A 13,314-nucleotide genomic window follows, 5' to 3' on the forward strand; every position below is an offset into this window, starting at 1 on the left:
GTCTGAGCAGACTTGTCCCAGCTCTGCAGGGGACAAAAGAGGGCATGGCCTGCCTTGGGGGACCTGAGAGGAGGCAGCCTTATTCTAGGGGATCTAGTGGATGTTTGGGCATTAAAAGCCAGTAACATGTCTACCGGCAACAGGTCGACCAGGGGGCCACTCTGGCATCCACCACCATTATTGCTCTCTTGGAGGCAGGGAGGCAGTTAGGGGAGACCATGATTCACTCAACAGCCATCTACCACCTTCTTGTGTTTGCCAAGGGTCTGTGAGCCTCAGTTTCTCCTCCTGCCCCCACCAATCTTGCCCCCCTCCCCAAGGAGCCACACAGGTATTAGAACCATGACGACAATCCAGAGTTGTCTTGATGTTCTGCCGGGGTCTTGGTCTTCAGGAAAGTTGACTATCCAAACTCTAAACTTCCGAGTCACTGGTGTGCATCTCCAAGCCAGAAGGATTTGGCCCACCGAATATAACCATATCAGGAGCACAAGCAAGGAAGGCTTTGCATTCACAGTCAGTGCTTCTAGCTGAGTATTCATTTGCAAATATAGAAGAGCCTTCTGGATGTCAGTTGCAATGGAAAGCTCTGCACGAAGTTCCTAAGTTGGCGTCCTCCCAGTCAAGTGGAAGGAGAAACATTCAGTCTTTCACAATAGTTCTCTTACAAGGAAATTGCCACCGTGATTAACAATGATTGTGATGATCAGAAATAATTACCATGAACGTTCAAGTAGTGGTGCGAATAGGGAGTGGATTTTCGTTTCTGCAGGAAAAGTAACACTATTTAAATCCTGTGGTATCACGTGGGCAGCGGTTCCAGTTCCGTCGCTGCATAACAAACCACCGCAAACTTAGTGGTGTGCAATAGCAATCATCTTATGATGTTCGTGGATTCCGTGGCTCAGAAAGTCAAACGGGAGCAGCAGGGACTGCTTGGCTCTGCTCCGTGATATTGGGGTCCCAAGCTGGAAGATCTAAAAGATGGAGGGACTCACTGGACAGAGACGGGGTAGGGAAGCTGCTTTACTCACACGTCTGGCGCCTGGGCTGGAGCGGCTCAGAGGCTGGGCTCAGCTACCAGCTCACCAGCCTCTGAGCATGGCTGCCTCAGGACAGTGGGACTTCTCAGGGGTCTCAGGCTCCCCAGTGAGCATTTCAGCAAACACTGCCTCTTGTACCCCAGCCTCCCTTCTGCTCTACTCAGTCGGTGGAAGGTGTCACAAACCTGCCCAGACTCAGAAGAGCAGAGAGAGACAGACCCTGCCTCTCAGTCCATTGAAAAAACTCGGGGCCGTATTTTAGAACCGCCACAGAAACTCAATGACTATAGGAGCATGTTGGCCGCTGATGTAGTGGAGACACTGTCCCTCACTAAAGTGTTCAACCCGAAAGATTGGCCTGCTGTGATTGTGGTTGAGAAGATTGTGACAGTAATAAATGTTTAATACATCTTCAGATTTGTTTTTATGTTTCAGAAGTTCATCCTAGGATAGTGATATTCAGCTTTGGGCGTATCCTCATTTTAATGCTCAGCTGGTCAGCATTTGGTCAGAATGCCTATTTGTTGTCCTTGTAAATAATAATAATCCTCATAAGAGTAAGTGTATGAATGAATATTTTTTAACAATTTTTATGTGCTGGGCCCTGCTGAGAGTTTTCTGTATGTTATTCCATTATTTGCTCAAAGGCAGACATTTGAGTGTGGTTTTCTTAATTTTTACTATTCATTCAACTAGTATTTATTGAGCACCTATTATGTGCCAAGCAAGCACCGTTCTGGGCAATGGGGACACAACTGGAGAAAATTCAGATAAAATTCCTGTTCTTACGGGTTGTCTTGTGGGGGGCGGGACAGGCCAGGTATAAATACCACTGGTCCCACTTGTATTACTATTTTATTTAGATCATGTCTTTCTGCTTCTCTTTTTGTCTCTTTTTTCAACCTAGCCTTGACTTTCACAGTAATCTTTTAAAAAACTGAAGGTTTCAGGCGGCAGTGGCGTACTTTTTTCAATAGAAATAAAAAATATTAGGGGCGCCTGGGTGGCTCCGTTGGTTAAGCATCGCCCTCAGCTTGGGCCGTGATCCCGGGGTCCTGGGATCGAGCCCCATGTCCGGCTCCCTGCTCGGCGGGGAGCCTGCTTCTCCCTCTGCCTCTGCCCCTGCCCCTTCTCCTGCTCATGCTCTCTCTTTCTCAAACAAATAAATAAAATCTTAAAAAAAAAAAAGAAATAACAAATATTAGATAAACAAATCAGAGTAAAATGAAGATCAGTGCTTCCTCATTCCCTCCTAGACACTCCCAGAATTCCTGCATGGGCAGCCCATGAGCCAGCCACACTTTGGGAAATGCTGCTTTAATCCTCACACAAGCCAGGAGGAGAGGTCTGTGGGGTATGCCTGTGGGACATCTTACCGGGGGGCATGTAATCTCCTCGAGGTGGCACCTGTGAGGGGGCAAAGCCGGGGCTGTGACTGGAACATCTCAGGAGAGGGGTCCGGGTCTCCCACCGCCACCCCCTCCCTGCTGACCAGGCTTGGACACTGCTCCCTGGGGTGGGAGGGTGTTCCCAGGGCCCCATGCCAGGGTGTTCTGGGAATGCAGCTAGGAAGCCTCAACCAGAGATTCTTCAGAGTCGGGGGCAAGGTGAGGGGTCCACTCAGATCAGGGCCTAGGATAAGCACCCTTCCTCTCTCCCACCTGGTTTGACCAGGTGCCCCGGGGACCCCTACGTTGACCATGGAGTGCCCCCTGCCTAACTCAGAACGTCTTCTGCCAGGGAAGGCCCCACCGATCTCCACAGGTGACGGCATGAGCCCCCTTTGCTGGTTCCTTATTCCCAGCTCCATGTCAATCCTTCCTTCCGTCGGTATGTCCCCCACTCATGCTCCCATATGCTCCGCTATGTGTTTCTAGCACACAGTCCGCCATCATTCTCTGCAGCCGCCCCCTGTGGGCCCCTGGGCCGGCCTGCAAGCCCCTTAAACTCCCCAGGGGCACATCTTGACCACCCCTCCTCACCTGCCGGCCCAGGGCCCAGGGGGCTGCGAGTGCATCTCTAGCGCCCTGCGGAGAGCTGGGAGTGTCCAGGGGAGGAGACGCACCTGCGTTGTCAGCTCAGGGCAGCAGAGTCCCAATTCCCCGTCTGCGGATTGCTTGACTTACGCTCAGGCCTGCTGATGAAGTGGGGAGCCCCTCCTGGACTCTGAGTGCCTGTGGCAACCCTGCCCATGGGGAAGGCCCTGGAAGCCACCTGTCCGCTCTCCCCACTTTACCCCACCCCCACCCACAGGCCTGGCCCAGCCCTGGCCAGTCCAGCCAGACCAGATCGGATCCTTGGGAGCTTCCTGGGCCTGCTGGATCCTCGATCCTGAGGTACAGGCTCCCCAGCCCCACCTTGACCCCCTCCCGGGCCCCTGCCTCAGCCCTGGGTATCAGCCATTGCAGCCACCCCAGGACACGAGGTCACCGTGGCGATGCTCTGGCTGCTACTGGTGGGCGAGCAGGCATGACGCTCTGGAAGAGGACCAGCTGTGGTGGGGGACCCCCGCCCTTGGCTGACCCCCCTCCCCTCAGTCCCGCAGAATCAAGTGACCTGGAACGAGGAGATCAGAGGTGAGGCTGGACATGCTCCCAATCTGGTGACCCCTATCCTTGGGGACTGAGGGGACATGACCCTTCCCTGGGGGCTCTGAGAGGTCTCGATGTGCCCAGCCTCTGCCCTGTACCCCTATGGGCTGAAGCATGGGGATGAGGCCCTCCCTGCAGAGGAAGGACGATGGCTTCTCTGTGTCACGCCCAGGTCAGCCAAGGCGAGTGCCCTGACGCCCGACCATAGGTCCTTGGGCCCACCCCTGACCGCTCCTGTCTGTATCTGCTCCTTTCCTCCTCTGTCCTTCTGGGCCCTGGGCCCTGGCCCTCTCAGCCCTGACCCGATGACAACCCCCAGCCCATCTCTCCCTTTCCCGCCTCCCCCAAGTCTGCACACTCCCGCTCACACCTGAGGCGTTTCCCCGGGCGGATGGCTGCACATCAAGTGGGGGCCACGTGTGTTGCCGGCAGAATCACAGGACCTGCAGCGGACACCCAAGATCTGCCTTCTCTGCCTCTGCCTTCCCCAGAGTGTCGCCCACCCCAGGCACCCAACTCAGGCTACCTGGGACCGAATTCCCTTTTCTGGAGATGGATGGGAGTGAGGATAGGGAGTGGGGGAGAAGGGCACAGTCTGGGGCTCTCCGGCCCGGCCCCCAGGGGAAAGCGTCTAATTTCTGGGCGAGTGGGAGACAGAGACAGAGGGCGAGAGCAAGACCTAAAAACAGGAGGGACATGGGGACAGATGGAGAGACAGAGGGGAAACGGACACAGCGAGAGAGAGCAAATGGGTGACGGAGTGTGAGGGTAAGACACAGACGGGAAAGGGACAGAGAAGGAAAGAGAGCAAGGGCAGGGAGCCAGAGAAACGGAGAGTGAGCAAAAGTGCACGAGCAGGTTGGAGGGTGAAGGGGAGGGACTGAGGCAAGAAGAGAGATAGAGAAGTAGAGAGGGGGGCGCCCGGGTGGCTCAGGTGTGGGGCGTCGGCCTGCAGCGCAGGTCAGGATCCCGGGGTCCTGGGATCGAGCCCCGCATCGGGCCCTGCTCCGCGGGAGGCCTGCTTCTCCCTCTCCCGCTCCCCCTGCTTGTGTTCCTGCTTTCGCTGTGTCTCTGTCAAATAAATAAAATCTTTAACCAAAAAAAAAAAAAAAGAACTTCATTAAAAAAGAAAGAAAGAAAGAAAGAAAAGTAGAGAGGGAGGGCAAGCGAGAGGGAGGCCCACACAGGCTGCGGGGGACGTGGCCGTGGATAGGGCGCCGGGGAGGCAGGGGAGCGGGGAGGAAGCCAGCTGGATGGGGCAGACAGAGCCCAGCTGAGGAGCAGGGCTGTGGGCTGCACCCTCTCCCGGCAGATGAACCCCTTGCAGGCGCCGCTGGCCACGGCCCGTGGTGCCTCCTGGATGCTGTTTCCCTACAGGGACACCCAGAGGACCATGGGCGTGGCCAGCAGCGGGGATTCCCTCACAATGGCCTGGGGGCCACGGCTGCCCAGGTGGGTGGGGAACCAGCAGAGGCAGCCCAGGGTCCTCAGGGTGAGGAGATGGCTGGCTGACCCTGTCCTGAATCATACCCCAGGTGGGCCTCGACAGTGGCCAGCAGAGGGACTACTCCGTCCCAGGATCCAGGACCCCCCGACATCCTGCATGGGGCAGACAACAGCAGTGTGGGCATCCCTGGGTCCTGGGCCTACCACACCGACGCTTTTGTGGTCCCCAGTTGCTGTGCCTACAATGGTGAGGTGGTGGGGGCCCTCCCCCAGATCTGCCTGCTCCCAGGGCCAAGTCCACAGGCACCGGGAGCCCAGGGCCCCAGCTCTCCCCTCCTCCAGGACCAAGGGGTCTCGCCGCGCCCCCATTCCACCCTCAAACCCAGGAGTCAGGACCCCCAGTACCCTCCTCTCTCAGGACCTGGAGTCGAGGCCCCAGCCCCACTCCCTCCGCAGCCCAGGTCCCCCCTCTCTGCCTCTTTCCAGAACAGCAATCCCTGTAGCCAGCAGGGCCACTGTGGGTATCTGCACATCCTTTCCCGTGCTGCCGGGTCCCTCACAGCCCCGCCGGCCACCTGGGCCCCCAGGACCATCTGCACACACTGTTGAGAGTCAGCTGAGATCCAGCCCTGCCACTCTGTCTGGGCCCTGCTTCCTGGCATCCGCGTGGTGCGCAGCCGGGACGTGGTGGTGAGGTCCCGAGACCCCGCAGGACCTGTGCAGGTGAATGGGGCGGGGGGCTGGGCTAGATAGTGGAGCAGGGAGGGGGCCCCCGGGGAGTGACAGACACGGTGGGAGACTGGGCAGTCACAGAGCCTGGCAAAGAGCCTGGCAGGCGGAGAGCAAACGGCAGATGGACAGGCGGACAGAAAGAGAGAGGGACAACAAGACAGACCGTCAGGCAGATGGACAGGCAGATGGACAGAGAGAGCGTCAGGTGGATGGAAAACCAGAAAGCCAGAATGATATTGGGATGAACAGGAGCAGTGGCGAGACAGAAGTCAGCGAGACAGACAGACGGGTGTGTAAGTGGTGGGCAGCGGTGAACCGCATGGTGGGCTCTCCTGAGGCAGACGGGGGGTCACAGGACAGATGGGGCCTCCCCGGGTCTGGCCGTCCCCACAGGCCTCTCAGTGCTCCTCCTGAGGGGCAGCCCTCCAAGGCCCTGGCTTCACCCCCCCGCCCACCCCCCCGCCACTTCCCTGGCTGCACAACCCAGTCTCTGGCTGCCCCCTGACCCCAGCCACTGGCTGAGCCCACTGGCCATCTGACCCCCTGACCCCCTGACCCTACCACCGCTGCCCCGTGCCCTTTCCTCTCGGATTCCAGGCCCGATCTGTAATTCCTCCCGGCCTGCACCCTCCCTCCCTCCCACTCATCAGGCAAACCCCACTGCAGCCTCCCCTGTCCTCCTGCACTCGCCCCTGGGCCAGCCTCACACCTGCGATCGATGGATCACGACGTTGAAGGGCCACTTTCCACCCCCCTCCCTCTGACGCTCGCTTGCCCCCTCCCCCCGATGCCCACTCACACCTCCTTTCTCGAACCTCTGGAGCTCCCTCTGGGTCCTGGCAGCTGTGCTGATGGTGGCCTCCGCTCCTGGGTCTCACCCGGGGACTCTTCCTGTCTCTCGCCTCGGCATCTACTGGTTCTCAAAGCGGGGTCCCAGGGCGCAGCATCAGCAGCACCCGGGAACTGGCCTGAAATGCAAGCTCTTGGGTCCCACCCCCCCGGCTACCACGCTGCGGGGCCCACAGTCTGTTTCAGCCAGCCTTTGGGGTCCATGATGCACACTACAGTTTGAGCCCCACTGGTCTGAGTCCACGCTCGGTCTGCCCCTTCCTGCGGGATCCCTCTCACCTTGTTCCGACAGGCTGTGACTTGTCCCATCTTTCAAAACCTGCCCCGATCCCTCAGCCCCTCCACCTGGTGCCCGCTTTCTTGGAAACCCTTGACAGCAAAACCACCACGGAGCTGTCTGTGCTCACTGCCCCCGGTCCCTCCCTTTTCATTCTGTGAACCCCCTTTGGTCAGGCTTTTGTCCCCCTTTAAGCTCGTGCCACCCAGACCAGTCTGGATGAAGTTCCCCGGATCCAGGGGCCCAATCCGGGCTTTAGACACCCAACCTTCCCTCCTCCATGACCAATCCGGGCTTTAGACACCCAACCTTCCCTCCTCCGTGAAGCACTTTCTCTCTGCTTCTAGGACTCCACGCTCCTGGTTTTCCTCCTGCCTGCCCAGCTGCCACCCCCGCCCCCCCGCCCCAGCCCAAATGCTGGGTGCCCGGGACCGGCCCACCCTCCTTCACTCCAGTCTTCACCTTTGACCTTGGGCAGTGCTTTTACATTTTCTGCTGTCGATGTCCCGAATCATTTCCCCTGCCCTCTCCAGATTCTCACCCAACACCAATGCCTCACCCCCTTCTTCCTGCCACGTGGGTTTCTATCTGAAATGCCTCCCACTGAGAGTCTCCACGCCCCCAGAACTGAACCTGCGGGGGCCCCCGGACCCCAGTGCAGCATTCTGTCCCCACAAATGAATGGGCACCTGCTTCCCCGGCCGCCCCCCTCCCCGAGGCTGGGCTGGCTGTCCACACACGATGCTCAGTCGCCCACCTGGCCATGGACACCGGCCTTGAACTATGGATCCAGGATGCGCACCTGGAAGCTGGGGTCTCTGTCACCGGGGTCTGTGTGGGCCTGGGCTGCTCCAAGCCCACTGGCAAGAGGCGGGGCCCTGAAGCTCCAAATGGTCCAGCCGCCCGGCCCGTAGGAGGGCCAGGTATGCAGGCCCCAAGGCCTGTAGGGCAGCTCTCAGAGCTGACGGGCCTCTGTCCAGCCTGGGCCTGTGGGCCCATTCGTAGACAGCTGTGTGGAGGAGCTGTGTGCAGCCAGTGAGGGCCTGTCAAACCATTGACAGCCCTGTGGGCACCTGGTGTCCCGGCTTCAGTGGTGAGCTGCAGGGAGAGAGCAAAGAGGAGTGTGGGATCTGTGCCGAGACCGCTGTGTACAGTGGCACAGGCTGTGAACTGCACAGTAACATCTGTCCCCGCTTTGGGGTCCGAGAGGACACAACCCTACTGTGTGTGTGTGTGTGTGTGTGTGTGTGTGTGTGTGTGTGTGTGTGTGCGTGTGTTGGGGGTGGTTGTTTCTGAGGAAAACACAGGACTGGGGCTCCGAGGAGTCATGACCCTGACCTGGCTCAGGGTGAGGGGTGAGGGGATTGCTCCTGAACAATTCTGCCCTGAAAACGGCCACGGGGAGACACGTGCTGATTTCTGTGAGGCAAGGTGCCCACGTGAGGGGTGCCTCTGACCCACCTCAGCCTGTGTCATGAGGGTGGCATGTTGGGATACCAGCGGTCCGGTCTGTGGTGGGGCTTGGGGGACCGGGCCTTCTGTGGTTGCCCCCAGTAGAGCCACGACCTGCCCCTAGGGGCTCGAGAGCTGAGCGCCCTCTGCCGTGAGCTGTGTGAGTGTAAGGAAGCGGGACGGCCACATCACTGTCCCTCAAGCCTGCAGTGAGGGAGCGCCAGGCCTCCGCATACTGGAGCCTGGTGTGGGGTCCCAAGAGGCAGGTGCCAGGTGACCCCCTCCATCACCGCCCAGTGGGCTTGCTGCTATGTGCCGGGTCCTGCACCTGTTGAGGGGACACGGAGGGGCGGTCTTTACAGTGTGGGTGGACGGTGTGACTGGGGCTCAGTCGATCAAGGTGGATGCCCATAGGGTAAAGGTGATGTTGGAGGCTCAGCTTCCGGGAGGGGACAGGTAAGCTTGGGCAGGGGCTGGGACCTGGGTATAGTAGATGCTCAGTCCGAGTTGAACAAATGCTACGGAGAGAGGCTTCGATATGTTCATGAACTCTTCCAACAACTATTCATCAAGCTTTGCCCTGTGCTGGGTACTGGGGAGGTAGCAGGCAAGAGAATTTGATCTTGGGGCTGTGAATCCACGTCCTCGGGACAAATGACACGTGTTCCTCCAGAGCTGGCCTGCCCTGCCCGACAGCTGCGGGACTGTGTGCCGGGAGAGATGCCAGTGTGACACAGGCTTGGGCTCAATGTCACCAGCCGTGTGCCCCCATTGAGTGTGGCTGCCCCATGGGAGGCAAGGGCAGGCTCCCCTCCTGGGCTGGGGAGCACGGGGAGCAATTCTGCCACTGCCCCCTCACACCGTGCACTGCTCCCCCACCTCCTGGGGGCCCGGGCAGAAGTGTGGGACCCCAAGGGACATCTTTGGGTGCCCCCCCTGCTCCCCTTGGGCATCTGGGCACTTGTCAGCCACCACCTTCGATGGCAGGACTGTTGAGTTCTCAGGCACCTGTTGTATCTGTCTTTGCCGAGTCTTGTGGCTCCGGTGGCTCGCTGCCCTGTTTCAGGGTAGAAGTGGGGAAAAGGAACAGGCCCAGCAGCCCCATCACGCTCATCCTTCAGATGGATACTATCCAGGTTAATGAGAACCGGGTCCACCTCCAGGGGGACAGCCCAGGCATGGCTCAGGTAAGCAGGCCACTTTGGGGGACATGTGAGTTCAAGGAATCCCAGCCCCTCGGGGAAACATTATTTTCCTTCCAATGTTTCTTCATGTTACCTCTGTCCTGATTATACTCACTTTTCTGTCTATATCCATCAGAACACCTTCAGTTTAAAATAACAGAAACACCTCTCCAACCAGCTTAAGAAAGGCATTTATTGGTTTACGTAGCTGGAAAAAAAAAAAAAAAACCTACAGGTCTCTGGCTTCAGGCACAGCTGGATCCAGGCGCTCAAACAGTATGTCCAGAATCTGTACCCATTTCTGGGCTGTACTTTGCTCTGGCTTCCTTTTCAGGCAAGTGCTGCCCCACAAAGACGGTGGTCAGTTTAGTACACACCACTGGACAGAGGGCCTCGTTCTGAAAGGTCCCAGGGCTGCCCCTCACTGGCCCAGCCTGAGTCATGCGACCATCTCTGATGCAGTCACGTGGACGAGCCAATTTCCAGGCCTGGGTCAGGTGTGGGAAGCAAGGGTGGGGTTAACTTCCTGTGAAGTGCCTGGAGGAAGATTGGAGGGATGGCTCCCGGAGGAAATCCAGAGAAAGGAGAAAGCGCTGAGCAGGACAAAATGAGAAATGTTCTCAATGACAGTTTTGTCTTTGCCCCTGCACTTACAAATATGTCACATGTAGGGCACCTGGGTGGCTCAGTCGGTGAGGCGTCTGCCTTCAGCTCAGGTCACGATCCCAGGGTCCTGGGATGGAGCCCCGCATCCGGTTCCTTGCTCAGTGGGGAGTCTGCTTCTCCCTCTCTCACTCCCCCTGCTTGTGCTCTCTCTCTCTCTCTCTCTGAAAAATGAATAAATCTTAAAAAAAAAACTATGTCACATGTATCTGAACATTTGAACACCTACTCTGCGCCAGGCAGTGCTCGACCAAACAAACATGGTCTTGTTCTCTTGAACCTTCCCTTCCTCTGCTCCTTAGGTGAATGGCGAGACGGTAACCCCCACCCCTTGCAAGCTTGGACAAGGGTTGGGGGGCAGGCTTGTATGAGGAACGGCCTCTGCTCTGGCTGCAGTCCCCTGCAGTGGCTCAGCCCCACCCTCACCCCCCCACAGGCCTATGAGGGTCACATCCGGGGCCTCTGCGGGAACTTCAGCGGTGACCCCAGTGACGACACCGAGGCCTGTGTTACCTTGGAGAAGAAGAGCCAGGCTGGGGGGGGGGGGGCGGGTGGCCATGGGCTGTCTGTCCCACCTGAGGTGACCAGGGACAGACTGTGTCGGTGGGAAGGTGCTGGCTCCCGCAGGGGCCACAGCAAAGCTAACCCGGGTCCACATGAGTACCGGGCTGTGTCAGTGATCTGTGTCCCCCTGAGACTGCATCCTCCGCTTGGCCTCACAGAAGGATGTCCACCAGGGTGCAAACGTCATCCCGGGGCTCTGGAGGGGTTCTTCCATCTGTGGTGAGTCACTGCGGAGCGGGGCAGGAGCTCATCCGTGTCCCCACTGTTAGCGAACAGGAACACTTCTGTACCCCCCGAGTGCCCTCAACCCCTTCCCACGTTCCAAAGTGTGGTGTGGCAGACACTTCCAGATTCTCCGCCCAGGCCCCAGCTGGATACATGCTGCTCTGTTTGCCATCTGGTTTTTTTTTTTTTTTTTAAAGATTTTATTTATTTATTCGAGAGAGAGAGAATGAGAGATAGAGAGCACGAGAGGGAAGAGGGAAGAGGGTCAGAGGGAGAAGCAGACTCCCTGCCGAGCAGGGAGCCCGATGCGGGACTCGATCCCGGGACTCCAGGATCATGACCTGAGCCGAAGGCAGTCGCTTAACCAACGGAGCCACCCAGGCGCCCTTGCCGTCTGTTTTAACACCACCTCTGGGCGGACTCTGTGATTCTTCGTGTTGTTCCTGCCACCCTGTCCAGTGGACTGATTGTCCTTTCCCATCCTTGGAAAGCCTGACCTGGGAGGCCCAGAGACGCCATGCTGAGTCCCCATGCCGCACCCCCGCCGGCTGCCGGCGGGACAGTGGGGGCACCGAGCCCCTCCAAGACAGGCCCCATGTGGAGCAGCTCTGGGGACTTCTGGCCAGCTGGTCCAGGCCCTTCGACAAGCGTGACTGGCTCAAGAACGCAAACGCAGGCTGCATCTTGTACCTGCGCCAGCAGGACCTGGGCCCGTGTCCAGCTCTGCACCCTGCATGGCATCCCCTGCCCGAGTGGTGAGCCAGCCTGGGATACCGTGGGTGCCCCTTCACCTTCTGACGAGGACCTCACCCCCTGGGCGGCTAGGATGCCGCCTTCCCCAGCTGACTGGAACCCCTTGTCCCCAGGGAGACCCCGAGCTCTGCTCCCTGGGATGGTGACCCAAACCTCAAGCTAGAATCAGGGCTCCTCTCAGCCTCTCTCTGACTCCATCTCCCTGCACTTGGTCCTCAGTTGTCCTAGTTGCTCATCATGGGCTGCCGTTTTAAGTTGCCAGCGGGCACAGTGTTAATAAACCACGTGGAGGGGGGTGTTTACCGGGAACCATGGTGGTTGGGGAAGCACCCATCCCTGCCTTCCTCCCCGACCTGCAACCATCCCAGGTTTTTCTGCCTCTGGTTGAGGAATCGAGGGTTTTCGGGGGTGTGGCATGTCCAGCCAATAGCTACTGTGGCTTCTGTGGGCCCCCCTGCCCCGCCCCCTGTGCCAACCTGAGCTCCTCACACCCTGCACCTGCCAGCGCACAGGGGGGCTGCTTCTGCTACAAGGGCTTTGCCTTGGAGGTGGGCCCCTGTGTGCCGCCCACTGGCCATGCCTCTTGTGACCAGAAGGGCTTGTGCCGCAGGCCTGGAGACCCGTTTGAGGGCCACCCTCATGCCTGCGGGCTCCGAGATGCCGGCCGTGCAGGGGTGTCCGGGGGTGTCTGGGTGGCTCTCCGGAGACCCCCATGTGCACAACTTCCGGGGGACCCATCGCCAGTTCCCAGAGGCCTGGCCAGGGGGGACGCCAGGATGCCACTCCCCCTTAGCTGCCTGGGTTGAGGTCAGGTAGCGGGAGCCCTGGGGGGCCACATGGGCCCACAGGTGCACATGGGCATGGCAGGATGGCATCTGTCACTGCTGGCGGGACCGTTTGGGGTGATCCAGGTGGGCATGACCCCACTCTAGTCCAGAGTCTTAGAGACCCCTGATGACTAATGAACATAAAGGACAACAGGCTGATGGAGCCCAGGGGCCTTCACTTTGGCTAGGGAGGTACTTAGAACTGGGCAGGGGGTCCCCACGCCAGTCTTGCACTATGGAGTCTGGCCACCTCAGTGCCGCCCGCCATAGGCGTGCCCATGGAGCCTGCTCTGGGAGCCCAAAATCCCTGGATAAAAGGCTCTGAGCTCAATCCAGGGCCCTCAGTGACCTCGTCCCAGGCCCGTCCTCAGGGGAATGGACCATGCAGCCAATGTGCACACACCGAGCCCCATCGCCGGTGATGGGGGGACCGAGGTGGGCTGAGGAGTGGAGGGGGGTTGTATGAGTATGCGAGGCCTCCTGCGGGGCTAAGAAGACAGGAGGTGGGCCTGGGCAGCCTCTCCTGGGCACCAGGTCCTGTCCAGAGACTCTGAGGCATCAACAATTCTAAATTCACACCTGGCCTCCAGAGCATTAGAAAGGTCTATGTGTCAAGGCAGGATAGAACCCAGTTCATTGAACACTTTGGCAGCTGGAAGACATGGTGTGTGGGCCTCCATTTATACTCTTGTTCTGGGTCCCACAAGT

The sequence above is a fragment of the Eumetopias jubatus genome, unplaced genomic scaffold (assembly GCF_037043125.1).
Source record: "Eumetopias jubatus isolate StellerSeaLion01/CBP00866 unplaced genomic scaffold, mEumJub1_p1.0 scaffold_10, whole genome shotgun sequence".
NCBI lineage: Eukaryota > Metazoa > Chordata > Mammalia > Carnivora > Otariidae > Eumetopias > Eumetopias jubatus.